Source organism: Rattus norvegicus, chromosome 7 (genome assembly GCF_036323735.1).
Source record: "Rattus norvegicus strain BN/NHsdMcwi chromosome 7, GRCr8, whole genome shotgun sequence".
NCBI lineage: Eukaryota > Metazoa > Chordata > Mammalia > Rodentia > Muridae > Rattus > Rattus norvegicus.
The window spans coordinates 35,613,133-35,626,265 of record NC_086025.1 but is presented as its reverse complement, the minus strand read 5'-3'; the positions used below and the strand labels follow the sequence as shown (position 1 = coordinate 35,626,265).

The following is a 13,133-nucleotide window of genomic DNA, read 5'->3' as shown; positions in this document are numbered from 1 at the left end:
AATCAGTCAAGTGAATCCCCAAATAATGGATTTTATCAAAATACATTTAACAATGTATTAATTATCCTGCATGCATCAATTTAATGGCTTCAAATGTCCTTTAACCTACGGCAATTTCCATGGCTCTAAGGAGGCCTTGTAGCAGTGAAGACATAAATAATCTATCATCTCAAACGGATTTTTTGTTTAATTATAGCTTAATACTTATCTACAGTTCAGCATCTAGTGCTCCACAGTAGTCAGAAGAACTCAAATGTTGAATTAAAATTTAAATGCAGATAGAACAGTAATAATAGCTTGTGGTCTGTAATTAAAACCCGTATTAGGTAACATCTATGTTAATTTACCCATTACTTAAAAGATACATCTTTTTTTTTCTTTTGTGTTTTATGGACGACAATAAGGAATTACCCTCTGCCTAAAGAGATAGTGTACCTTCAAATCTGGATGTGAGAAGAGGGAGGGCTGAGGGCGATGCAGAGAGAGCGGGGGAATCTCATCAGATTAGCTGTCGCTACAGCATCTCTTTCCTCCAAGCCTGAAAAATCCCATTTATTTTTAATATGAGATGCATCTGAGAGGAACCATGTGCAGCAACCACATTTTCCAACATGGTTTCGATTGAACTCTGAATATAAGTACTCCTGCTCAAAGTGCTCACTCGTGATTATCTTAAAGCAAGTAATTATAAGCCCTCGGTGAGACCACGATAGGCAGGTAAATGGAAGACAGCTAATGAAAAACAATTACTATATTGTATTCGGGACAGAAAAATAATTTTACTAAATTTTCAGTGTTTACTGTAGTGTTCATAGCTCGGGGAAAAAAAAAGGCTAAGGAGTACCATGCTGGTAGGCACTGGAATTTGCTAGAATGGCTAAACAACGTTGACAACACTGCCGCATTACCTTCCTCCCTCAGTCGGTGCAGACCATCAATATCCTCTTATTATATTATCAACACAGTCAAAATTAGTTCCTCACCTCCTCTCAGAATGGTATGCAAGGTCTCAAGATCCAACTAAAAACAAAACACCATAGTTTCCCACACAGTTGCTGAAATTCCTCTCAAGATGGAGAAATTATAGAATACTGAAAAATGAAGACGAATTCCCCCTTACATCCAAAGGGGCACCGGTGAGGACAACTGCCACATGAAGGCGTACTCTTAATTTTCATCATTTGATGGGGTGGGTGTGGAGGGGGGGGGGATAACAAAATTTTAGATCAAAGGTGGCGCTCTGTCCTCAGCTCACCCGATTGTGACTCACTTTTGCAGACTATATGGTAGGAAATAACAGTTACTTTTCAAAGATCTTTGCAGTTACGCCCAAGCCAAAATCAGGACAGAGATCCACCCTTTATGACAGCAATTTAACTGTCTTATCCGAAGCAAGGTAGAAACGGAAACATCTCCCTGAAAACTGGGCTTAAATGGCCCATTTCATACACCAGCTTTCAAAAGCCTCCAACAAGAAAAAAAAATATCTCTATTTACTTCAAATTCGAACTGACCAGGAAGGGGAAAAAGGGAGGGGGTGATAAATGAAACATAGAAGCACAAAAGGCAGATTCTCCCCCTTCCAATCCCTCTTTAATTCCCCCCAATCCACCTCTGCCACACACAAGGACAGGGAGTCTCCCTAGGGAAAGCTGGTGGCAGGGCAAGTGAAGGCTCTCCATTCACTCACATGGGCCACTAGCCAAAGGGATGCCCTATGAGCGCTTTAAACAAACCAGGCCCTTACAAGTACTTATTATTATAAAATACACCTACGCTGTGCAAGAACCTTATTTTAAAGTAAGACTGTCCTCAGGTGGGGGAGGTGAAACACAACAAAGCCTTCCATGTTGAAAGGCAGACAGTCCAGACATGCATATACCTACACACGTATGAAAAAATCCATATAACTAATTTATCAGGAACAGCAATCGATACCAACAGGAGTCATTAGGTTATTAATAAACCCAGAAAAGTAGCATGCATAGCAGCCTAAGGTGGCTGTCTGCAGCGCTCTAACCCCCGGAAGGGTAAAAACCAGCCTACCGAGGAGGTTCGCGTCCTTAGCAAGGTCCTGCAGACCCCTTTACCCATGCAGACCAGCTCCAGCTTCCCCTTGGGGTCTTAACAACCGCAACGGCAAAAGCACTCCCAATGCTAGAGTCCCGCAGTAAACTGGTGAATGAAATGCGCACAGAGACCAACCAACCTGGGCAGAGACTGAGGCGCAGACCCAGGGGTCGCTAACTAGCTAAGCCACAAAATTCTCCCGCAAGATGAAATAGAGAAGAAACCCCAGCCCCCCCCCCGCCCTCCCACCCCCTCCCCGCAATAGGAATGCCACCCTCTTTCTTACTGACCCTTTCTGAGGACCCGAGGACAGAGCAGATTTTATTTTCATTTAAACTAAGTATATAAACATGAATCGGAAACAACCGTGAACATCCTGAGGAGCTAGACTCAAGACCTGAAGAGAGCGTCCAGGCGGCTCTCCAACTCCCCGGGAGTCACCGTCCTGTCTGACACGCATCTATCACACCACCCTCTCCGGGGGACCGACGACGAACCTTCACCTTGCACCGGCAGTACCTCCTGGGGGCCCAAGCCAGGGATTAAATGGGTGACCCTCCCGGGGCGCGGGGAGAAGGAGTGCCCGGCACCGCTGCCCTCAAGGTCACCACATGCCGGGGTGGGGGCGACCAGTGTTCGGATGGGCTGTGGCGGCAGCAGAGGCAGCCCCGCGAAGTCGGAGAGCGCCCGGGTGTAGACGAGAAGCCACTGGGACGGAGACTCCAAGCTGGACCCGGCGCCGAGGCGCGCGGCGAGGAAGCCTTCTCACCTTTACGGTCTCCTAGCAGGAGCGAACCCCGGCGGCGCCGCCAACTTCGCGGGGACCGGCCACGCTCCACCCCGCGCCCAGCTGTCAGGACCCCCGCCGCGCCCTGCGCGCCCCACCCGGCCTCCCCCGCAGGTGGCCGCCCCCGCCGCGGGCAGCCACCGGCCGCCACTCACCTCGCCCGCAGCGGGAACCATTTTTCCGAGAGAAGAATCAAGGAAGGATAGGCGGGTGGGTCCGGGGGTGGCGGCGAGGGGTCGCGGGACGTACCCGCAGCCGGCTCGCAGGGATCGGGGCGCCACGCGGAGGTGCGACTGCACCTCTGGAAGGAGGCGGCGGTGGAGCCCAGAGACTCGGCGTCCACCAGCCGGGGCTCCCTACTCACGCTGCACCGCGAGGAGGCGGCGGCGGTGGAGGAGGAGGCGGCGCCCGGCCGGCCCCCGCCCAGAGCCCGGCGGCCGCCGAGTGGCCGCTCGCGTCCCCGCAGGACCCGCCTCCTCCGCTCCGCAAAGCCGCGCTCAGGGCGCGCCGCGCTCAGCACAGCAGCTCAACCGGCCCCGCGCCGTCGTCCGCAGCAGCAGCAGCAGCGGCGGGCGGGGTGCAACCCGGGGCGGGGTCCGGCAGACACCGGTTCGCAGACGGCGGAGCTCAAGGGGCTACGGCCAGCTCCGGGCAGGGGCCCGTATGCACCGGGTGACCCGCGGGGCCGCCCGAGCAGGCAAGGGGGAGTAGGGCGCTCACCCGTTCCGGTCCGACGCTCCCTTCTTCTCCACACCTCCACGCCTCCCGCTCCACGCTGGCAGCGCAGCTGCTCCCGCTGCCTCTGCCACCGCTGCCGATGCTCGCGCGGCCGCCGCTGCCGCCTTGGCTGGGCGCGGTCACGTGACGCGGCCCGCGGGGAGCCTGAGGGCGGGCGGGCGCGCGCGCGCGCACGAGCGGAGGTAGCGCGGCTCGGACCGGGACTGGCGCTTCCCGGAGAGGGCGTTTAAGGGGAGGATCCGGTGAGCGCGTCTCCGCCTGGAGAGCGCGCGCCCGGGGCGGGGGGAAACCAGAACTTGCAGCGCGCGGTGCGGAAAGGGTGGCCTGGAGTGCCGGGCGGGCGACTCGCGCCTCCGCGCGCCCCTCCCTCTCTTCCTTCCCTGCTCCCCGGGCTCCCGGCTACCCCCGCCCCCTCCTGCGCTCTTTTCTCCCCCTTCCCCTCCTGCGGCGGCTTCCGATTGGCCGTCGGGCTCTGACGTCTGTGTTTCCATGACGTGTCGGACCGGGGAGGGCCGCGGGAGGGGGCGGCGGGGGAGGAGGGGGCGGCGACTCCGTCAGTCACCGCCGGTGCCGGGGCGCGCGGCCGGGCGGCTCCTGCAACGTGAGGAGGCAGGAGAGCAGCGACTGCCGCAGCCGTGGGACGCCCTTCACCTGGGGTCCCGCTCGAGTCGCCCCCGGGTGGAGACGAAACCGGGTTACCGGACAGTAGAGCGGCTCGGCGCCCACTCCCTAGCGGACCTGTCTCTTGTCCCGGACAGTGACGCACTCGCCCGACAGCCAAAGTGCCTACCCCTTTGGGAAGAGAGCCCACTCGCCCTGTAGGCGCGCTGGCCCGGCCACAGACACCGGGGATCCCCGCTGCAGCGCCCAAACGGTGTCCTCTAGCCGGTGCAAACAGGCCTCGCACCGCGCTTGAAGTCCTCGTGTTTCTCTTTTGGGTTTGCTGCCCTTTTTTACCCCCCAACCTGTGGCCAGCTAGTGGGTCTTTAATTCATAATACTTAAACGCTACCATCTTTCCCGTGGAGCAAAGAAACGAAAGCGGGGGGGGGGCGGGGGGGGGAGGATGCAGAGTACCGTGCAGTATTTAGATGGTACAAGATAGCCGATTCTGGTCCGACCTCTTGAACGTGTTGCAGTTCAAAAGAAAACCGCTCCTCATTGCATCTACTTTAAAAGGGGATCTTCTTGACTGTATCCACACATTTAAAGATGTGTATATCCTGCCCCATCCTTCTATAATCTCTGCTTGAACTAAAGGTCCCCCTCTCTGAACAATTTAGACCTTTATGTGTGTTATTTTCAGTATCACTTAGCTCGAGAAACCAAAAAAAAAAAAAAAAGTGTTCCGTAGTGTGTTGTTTTTTTTTTTTTTTCAACCCTGAAATGAAAGAATTGGTAGTTTCATAGCCCTCTCAAAAGCACACGGGTAAGGCAAGAACTGCATTATATATGTTCCCTGCCTGGTAGCATCTGTTTTAAAATAAAGGCTTGAAAAGAAAATACTTGAGTTTAAAAGCAAATTTTCCATGATAAAACTGCTGAAAATAATTTTTCCATTTTTATCTTCCTCCAGGGTAGACATTACCAACCTCTGAGCTGTGCCCTTGACGTGTAAAATTGGCACTGGGTATTTTCTCTCTCTGTTTATCACAGAGAATTGGTTGATGTGGTACAATAAATAGCCCTTCCTGATACTCTTTCAAATCTACAATTAGGAAACCAAATTAATTAAATTTCACTTAGGTAATTTCCAGTATTTTCTCGCCCTGAAGTCTCTTTTCAGAATAACTCATTCCCAGCCTTCCTCCGAGGAAGTCCCCATAGAAAATTGAATTATGCATTCTATTTTAATCAACAAGTTGACATTAAAGTATTGAGTGAATCATCGTATGCTACACCAGCAAAAAACGATAATAGATTAAACTAGAATCTGTTCACTTTGTGGGTTTGCTGCGATTCTAACTCATAAAATGCATGTTATTAAAGTATGTGTTCACGAAAAAAAATCACTGAGCATCCTCACTATAGAACGTTATTGCAGTGAGATTTTTATTTGCATGCAAAGATGAACCCACAAGTGAAAACATATATGTCCCAGAACATAGTTGTATGTGCTTTATGTGAATTGCATATATGATAAACTTACTCTCATATAGCTAGCAGCCAGCATAATTGTACTGTATATTCGATTTGTGTGTTTTTATCCTTCAGATACAAAATTAAAGCTGAAACTGATATAGAAGCAACTGTGCATTAAGAAATTCAATTTTTTCCCCTCCTGCAGGGTTTCATCCTGAAACTTCCCTAAATGACATACTTTTTGATATAAAAATGCTGAGTTAGGTCTGGAAGAATGGAACTGTAGCCTCATGGTGACCAGTAAGTACCCTGGTACTGGACTAGAGCTCAACCCTTCGGCATTTTTCTTATAAAATATTGAGCTGCCTCAAGTCAAAAATGCCTCTGTATATTATATCCACATATCATCTTCATCTTGAACTTAGATTTCATTGATCTGGAGATATATTAGTATACATTAAGAGCAAAACAATACAATTTTCTATTAAGTAATAATGGTGGTTTTGTAAGTGTGCTTCTTAGTTACAAAAGTTACTGTTTGGGGCGTTATATTGAAGAGGCAATAACATATGTGGCAATTTTATTAGGTGCATTCCTTTCATTCCTTTTAATGGTATAATCGTATTGACATCTCTCTGGTAAATTGATTAGTCCAAGCTGTGTAACTCATGCAGAAACTCCTCGATGTAACTAAATATGAAGAGAAACATTAGGCTGTTTATTCTCTTGAGAATCCCAACCTAGCACGATTTCACACTTCCATAATCCCAGCACACTGGAGGCAAAGACCAGGAGGGGGGAGAATTCCAGACCAGTCTGGCAACACATAGGAAGACTGCCTTTAAAAGAACGGGGTCTAGGGGTGGCTGGAGAAATAGTTCAGTGGACTGGGGTTCAGTTTCCAGCACTCACATGGCAGCTCACAACTGACTATGACTCCAGGATCTAACAGCCTCACACAGACGTATAAGCAGCCAAAATACCAATGCACACAAAGTAAAAATAAATAGATTTTTAAAAGCATCATATGTGTTAAACATTGGAGCAAAATTAATACACCAACAGTAGTATTTTTTAAAACAAGATACATCCCCTAAATGGACTTTTGTATGTCAGTCCTGATTATAATACAAGAGGACTGAGGAACGGAGAGAGAGAGGGTGTAGAGAGAGGTCAAATGCTTCCTAAACCATGCATATATATATAGATATATATATATATGTGTGTGTGTATGTATATATATATGTGTGTGTGTGTGTGTGTGTATACATATATATATATATTTGCTTAACCTGGGCATAGATAGACAGGCAGATAGATAAATATTACTTAGCTGAAAACCCACACACACAAAAGTTACCTATTAGTAACAAATTAATTCTATTTGTTGGGTTTAATAGAGCAAATTACAAGTAAGCCTAAACAAGAGTCTTCAAGTCACATAATACAACATTTTTGTATATGAAAACCACAAGACTGGTGGAGGATATTTGACAGGAGTTGCTGAGTGTCTACATATACTGTCCCTTCTACGGAAAAGGCATTTTTCCTACCCCAAGTACTGTATAATTTAGGTGTATAGTAGTGACCCCCAAATGTAAAGTCCAACAAACAGATCAGACCTAGATGCTGACAATGGTTTCCCATGGAAGATTTAGATCTGTCTTGCACCATAAGAGACACACATAATTTAATAGAAAAGGCACATAGAGTGAAAATTGTCAGAAGGTTACCTGAGAATGAACAATTTTACCCCAATCATTTCCCTTGCCATTGTTACTCAAGCACAGAATGATGGTCTTTGAGAGCCCTCACTTGTCTTATTTAGAACTCACCGTTTTTCACATTACTAATGGTGAATTGTGATACATCATGAGGTTATACAATTGGTGTGAAATAGTTACATAAAGTTTCAATATAGTTTTTGTTTCTTGCCTTCCTGTTGTGTTGTTTTGTTTTTAGAATGGTTCTGGTGCCAAGGCTAGCCTGCAGTTCAGATGTAGCCCAGGCTTACTTTGAAGCCTTACTTTCCTTTTCCTGTGCTCCAGAAATGTCCTTATTCGGAAATACTCATTCTTTACCTCTTATTACAGACTAAATGTTACTACAGAAATGCACATGTGACTTGTTTAGTCAGATAGATGACTATGGAACACAATGGCTTGCTTGTAAGAAAGACACCACTAGTGATCCTCTTTGAAGCACAGCACATTTAACTGCGGGTTACTGCTTCAGCTCACTGACATAGTCTAAGCCTTCTCCAGCAAAGAATACCTTAAACTTACTAACTGAGATATAATTTTAGCTACCATACCCCCAAAAGTGGACGAAGAATGGCTTTTATGAGTACAGGTTATGTTAAGTTGCTATGGAAAATGCAAAAGAGAAAGTACACAGCAAGAGCAGTTTGACCTCCTGCCTTTTAGTTCATGGCTTCCATCGCTCTACCAGTGACTCTCAGCCTTCCAAATGCTGTGACCCTAATACAGCTCCTCATGCTGTGGTGAACCCCAACCATAGCATTTTGCAGCTGCTCTGTAACTGTAATTTGCTACGGTTATGAGTCGTAATGCTTCATATGATATGGAAGCTATTTGATATGAGACCTCAAAGGGGTTATGATCCACAAGTTGAGAACCTCTCCTTTAAGCCATGTTGAAGCAGAACCATCCCAGTGGGAAGTCTATGTGAGAGCAAAGCTGTTTGCTTCCTGGTGGCTGGAAGAGAGGTAGAGTCGGGTGGAAGGAAGACAAGAGAGAGGAAGGGAGGCCAGGATATAGGCTTCAGAGATACTCTCTATCCCCAGCGCCCTTCTCCCTCGGGGTAGGCCTGACTTTATTATAGTCCGGTTCCATTAATGGATTTATTCACTGGTGACTTTAGAGTGTTCACGATTTAATCACCCTTGAGCACTGTTGTGGGACAGAGCCTTCGGCACAAGAGCCCTTGGAAGTCCTGCACATCCCAAGCACAACAGGTGCCAGTCCCACTTCGGGAGTTTAGAGTAGGTGGTGCAAGGTTTGAATCCGCCTTTGAACACAGACCTCCAGATTGCAGGTTCCTAGCTTTCTGCCTTACCATCTCTGATACAATCTATCACTAGGAAAGTCAGCAGAGTTTTGCCATATTGATGTCCAATTCTAGTTATTTTAGTCTGTTGGCTTATTTGTCGTGTAATTTTTAAAATTGTTTTGTTTTGTTTTTGTTTTGTCTCATTTGCACATCCTCCTTTCAAGGAGAGCCATGGTAAGGAAATACCTTGGTAAGCAATGCAGGTTTCTGGGCCAGAACTTCTTTTTTTTTTTTATTATTATTATTAACTTGAGTATTTCTTATATACATTTCAAGTGTTATTCCCTTTCCCGGTTTCCGGGCAAACATCCCCCTCCCCCCTCCCCTTCCTTATGGGTGTTCTCTGGGCCAGAACTTCTTATTGAATCTATCTAGAGTAAAGAGTCCCTTTTAGGTGATTCTTGTGTGCAATTTTGTTTCTCTGTTGTAACATTCTTGCATCTCTCTCTCTCTCTCTCTCTCTCTCTCTCTCTCTCTCTCTCTGTGTGTGTGTGTGTGTGTGTGTGTGTGTGTGTGTGTGTTGGAGTGTGTGTGGGAGACCACATATACCTGGATGTGGAGGCCAGAGGAGAATTTCTGTTGTCTGTCTTCAAAGGGCTCCACTTTATTTCTTTGAGACAGGGGCTCTCAATGGCCTAGAGAGTGCCCATTAAGCTAGATTGACTAGCCTTCAAGCCCCTGGGATCTACCTGTCAGTTCCTTCCCAGTGCTGGAATTGCAAATACATACCTCCATGTTCAGTGTTTTCCCCTGTCCATCCTGCCTCCTTCTAACTTCAGCATTGCTCTATCAGGATACAATGTTATGCCCATTCCATGACTTCAGTATGACAAGGTAATGCTGTTTTATTTACAAAGTATTTATTGAGCCTGACCAATGTCTTCTGAAGTCAGGAAGGCAGGAAAACAAGAGATAATTAGTATCAAGGTGATAGCTCATCTAGTCATTTACACAAAGATACTTTTATTAAGCACTTATTATATGTCAGGCCTAGCAGAATTTGGTACCAAGCTCATACCAATTCACTAAGCTCAAGCAATGAAGCTAAGCAATGAAGTATCATTTCTCTGATGATGAATTCTAAGTTTAGGCACAAATCCTGATTTTATTCATAAACTGTGTGGAAACCTCTTTCAGGGTCTTTAACTTTTCTTCTTCCAGATAGACATATAGCAAGAAAGCAATCAACCATTCATCAAAAACAAGTCACCAGAGGCCCCTTTGTTGATTGATATGCTTTGTGTTGGTAGAACAGGCAGCAGGAGAAGAGTGTTGATAAGTGCGGAGAACTAGAGGACAGGGGAATGTACAAGGCAAGAAGGAAGAAGACAAACTGGAGCTCAGAGGGAAGACGTGCAGGCACACGAGTACTAATCCTCACATACTGGTTAAAGCCATCAGCCTTCAGGAAGTTAAACTACACCCTGAGATGGGTAGATTGGAGGAATTTAAAAGATGATTAAAAGAAAAAAAAAGTCATGTGTAGATTTTCCAAGGCCTGGTAAATTTCAAGTGGTTTTATAGCAATACGAGTTCATATGACATTTTGTCAGAACTCAGAATTGGGATTTTCCCCCCCTATTTGGCCTCAGCACATGACAGTCACGGATGTGGTGCACAACTTCCTAGTCTGACTTCCAACAAAATACTACAGATTGGATGGCTAAAACAACACGTATTTTCTCACGGATCTAGATCCTCTGGCGAGTTTCTCATGAGGCGCTCTCTCTCTCTCTCTCTCTCTCTCTCTCTCTCTCTCTCTTATGATGTGCCTTTTTGGCACGTCACACTACTATGGGTAAAAGTATGGGTAAAAGTGAGTGGAAAGAGAATCTCTCTCTCCTCTTTACAAGAAGGTTGGCCTAGGTTAAGCACTCATTGTTGCAAACTCATTCCACTTTAATTACTCGTGTAAAGGCCTCTTCTTCATGCAGGTACAGTGAGCGCTAAGGATTTCAACACGTAAATGTTAAGAGGCCCCAGTTCAGTTCGTAAGCAGATGGATTTTTTTGGTAAGGAGTTTTTTAGAGTTCACATCTGAAGCCTCTTCAGATCTGCTGAATTAGATTTCCTGCGTTATGTAACTCTGCTCCTCAAATGTTTGTGGGTGGTGCATATAAACGGTACTGAGAATGTAGGAACCAATACTGATCTGGAACTGAGTATGAAGACACAAGAAATTTGTAAGTCTGGGTATAGAGAACCCTAAGGCAGAGGAACAAGCACACCAGAGACAGATGTTAGCCCAGGGAATTATTAAACCTGGAAATAAGCCAGATGCATACAGTCACGGAAGTTCACTGATAACATGTGGCAGGATAGGATTGAAGCAGCGAAGTGGGTGCGTGTGTTCTGTCTGATGCTGTGCCCCCGTAAAATTCATATGTTCAAATTCTAATCCCCCAAACTGATCAAGTGGTGACAATTCTAAAGAGCCTTCATGAGTGGAATTAATTTGCTTATAAAGCAGGCCGGAAGACTTATTCTGTTCTTTCTACCAACTTGGGACACAGAATTCACAGTTTATGAACAAGAACTGGTACTCACCAGAAGCCAAGGTCTTCTTACCTTGATCTTGGTCTTCCTGGCCTCCAGAACTGTAGAAATAAGCCTCTGTTGTTTATAAAATATTGAATCTCTTGTATTTGTTTTTTAGCATACAATACCATGTAAAGTTAAAATCTTGCCCTCACGATTGGGGGCGGGGGTGGTACTGGTTCCTCCCAGTTCATTTATGCCAGGTAAAAGCACCATCAGGAAGACTTGACTTCCGCCCAGAATTGAAAACAAAGAGGCACCAATGATGCCTCAGACATTAAAGAAAACCAGCCTAAAAGCTTCACCAGGAAGCCAGGTGACACCAAAGACAGGAGAGTCAGAGCAGCAAAGAGAAATGGTAAAAGAGAGAGAGAGAGAAAGAGAGAGAGAGAAAGAGAGAGAGAGAGAGAGAGAGAGAGAGAGAGAGAAGAGAAGAGAAGAGAAGAAAAAGAAAAAGAAAAAGAAAAAGAAAAAGAAAAAGAAAAAGAAAAAAGAAAGAAAGAAAGAGAAACAATTAGCCGGATGGCTAACTTTGTATTGACCATGACATGGATGGAGAGATAAAGGATGTTTTCCTCAGAGTTCATCAGGCCATAACTCTCCTAGAATTCCATATTTAGGCGAAATGCTGTTGGCTAACTAAGAGAATCGCTCATAGCCAGACTCTGTAGGTGTCTGCCATCTACTAGTTAGATGTCTGCATAGTCAACACCTCACAGAATAGAGAAAGGAGAAGGATGCCAGAGTGAACGTGACTGTGGAAGAGCTGAGTAAAGGCCCATGAGATGACTCCTCATAGATGCTAGTTTCTCTGATCAACAGCTTGTGGCATCCTTATCAGAAGACTGCAAGGAGCTGGGCCTGGAGGAACACGGGGCTGTTAGAAAGCTTATAGCTCATGATAAGGAGCAAGAGCCTTTCTGTGCCCTCCCCCAAACTCCCACAAACACCTTTATGAGTGTCTGGACATCTGCCACTCAGAAGCCATCCACAGTCAGCCAGAAGGGATTACAAATGGAGCCTCGCCAAGAAAAGACTTGGTACTTTCTCCTCGCCTGTGCTCCTTGTCTTCAACACTGGGAGAACCATGTCTTTGGAAAATGAGAGAGAGAGAGAGAGAGAGAGAGAGAGAGAGAGAGAGAGAGAGAGAGACTCTTTCCCAATATACACAGATAGTGATGGGGAGGGAAAACCTTTGGTTCCAGTGATCTTACATGTTCATTGTCGAAAACACTCAGAAAGTAAAAGAGTCTCTCTTTCAGATGTTGATGAATAGGTATGGAAGATGTGCTAGGTCTTGGATTAACTGTTCACGTCATCCTCCAAGCAAAACACTTCAGTTGTGCTTATGGCCATAACGGTGTGGGCACACGTGTTTAAAATGAGAAGACGTAAAGAAAACTGGGAAAGGTGTAGCAACTGTAAATCGTAGTCTCGTGAAAACAGTTTGGATAGCTATCTAAGGTGTACTGACAAGGAATTTCCTCTTTGCTGGTTAGTTTACATAGTGATAGGCAGTGCTAAGCAAGCTGTTAGGGGAGAAAAGGTAACAGCTGTCTTCCCCAGCTGTGAACAGTAGGAACTATAATACCAACCTACCAGAGAAAATATTCTCAGTGGTGCCATACTGGTATGGCAGCTTTGGAGGTAACCAGTCACTCTCTGCTCTGATTGAGGCTCACTCTCCAGGGAATTCATGCCTGGCTGTGGAAATTCAGAAGTCAGAACACTTCTATTGAAGAAGTCTTAGGGACTAGATGAGAGCTCTATCATTTAGCTACATTGACAGGACTTTAAACTACCTTCTCGATACGTTTTTTTTATACATACAGGTAAAGGCTAGTCTC

General features: G+C 46.2%; 1 protein-coding gene across 8 annotated transcripts in view; it reads right to left on the bottom strand.

The window, feature by feature from the left end:
* Atp2b1 (ATPase plasma membrane Ca2+ transporting 1) overlaps positions 1–3,999 on the bottom strand; it is a 109,638-nt gene extending 105,639 nt beyond the window's left edge. For 3 of the 8 annotated variants that reach the window (NM_053311.3, NM_001399343.1, NM_001399339.1), the window contains exon 1: positions 3,578–3,805. The gene's annotated coding sequence lies outside the window, so the exon portion shown is untranslated. Of the gene's footprint in view, positions 1–3,012; positions 3,152–3,577 lie in introns of those variants that run through there. The other 5 variants (XM_063263124.1, XM_039078601.2, XM_063263123.1 and 2 more) reach the window with 2 other exon arrangements.
* Between the last annotated feature and the right edge of the window lie 9,134 nt (positions 4,000–13,133).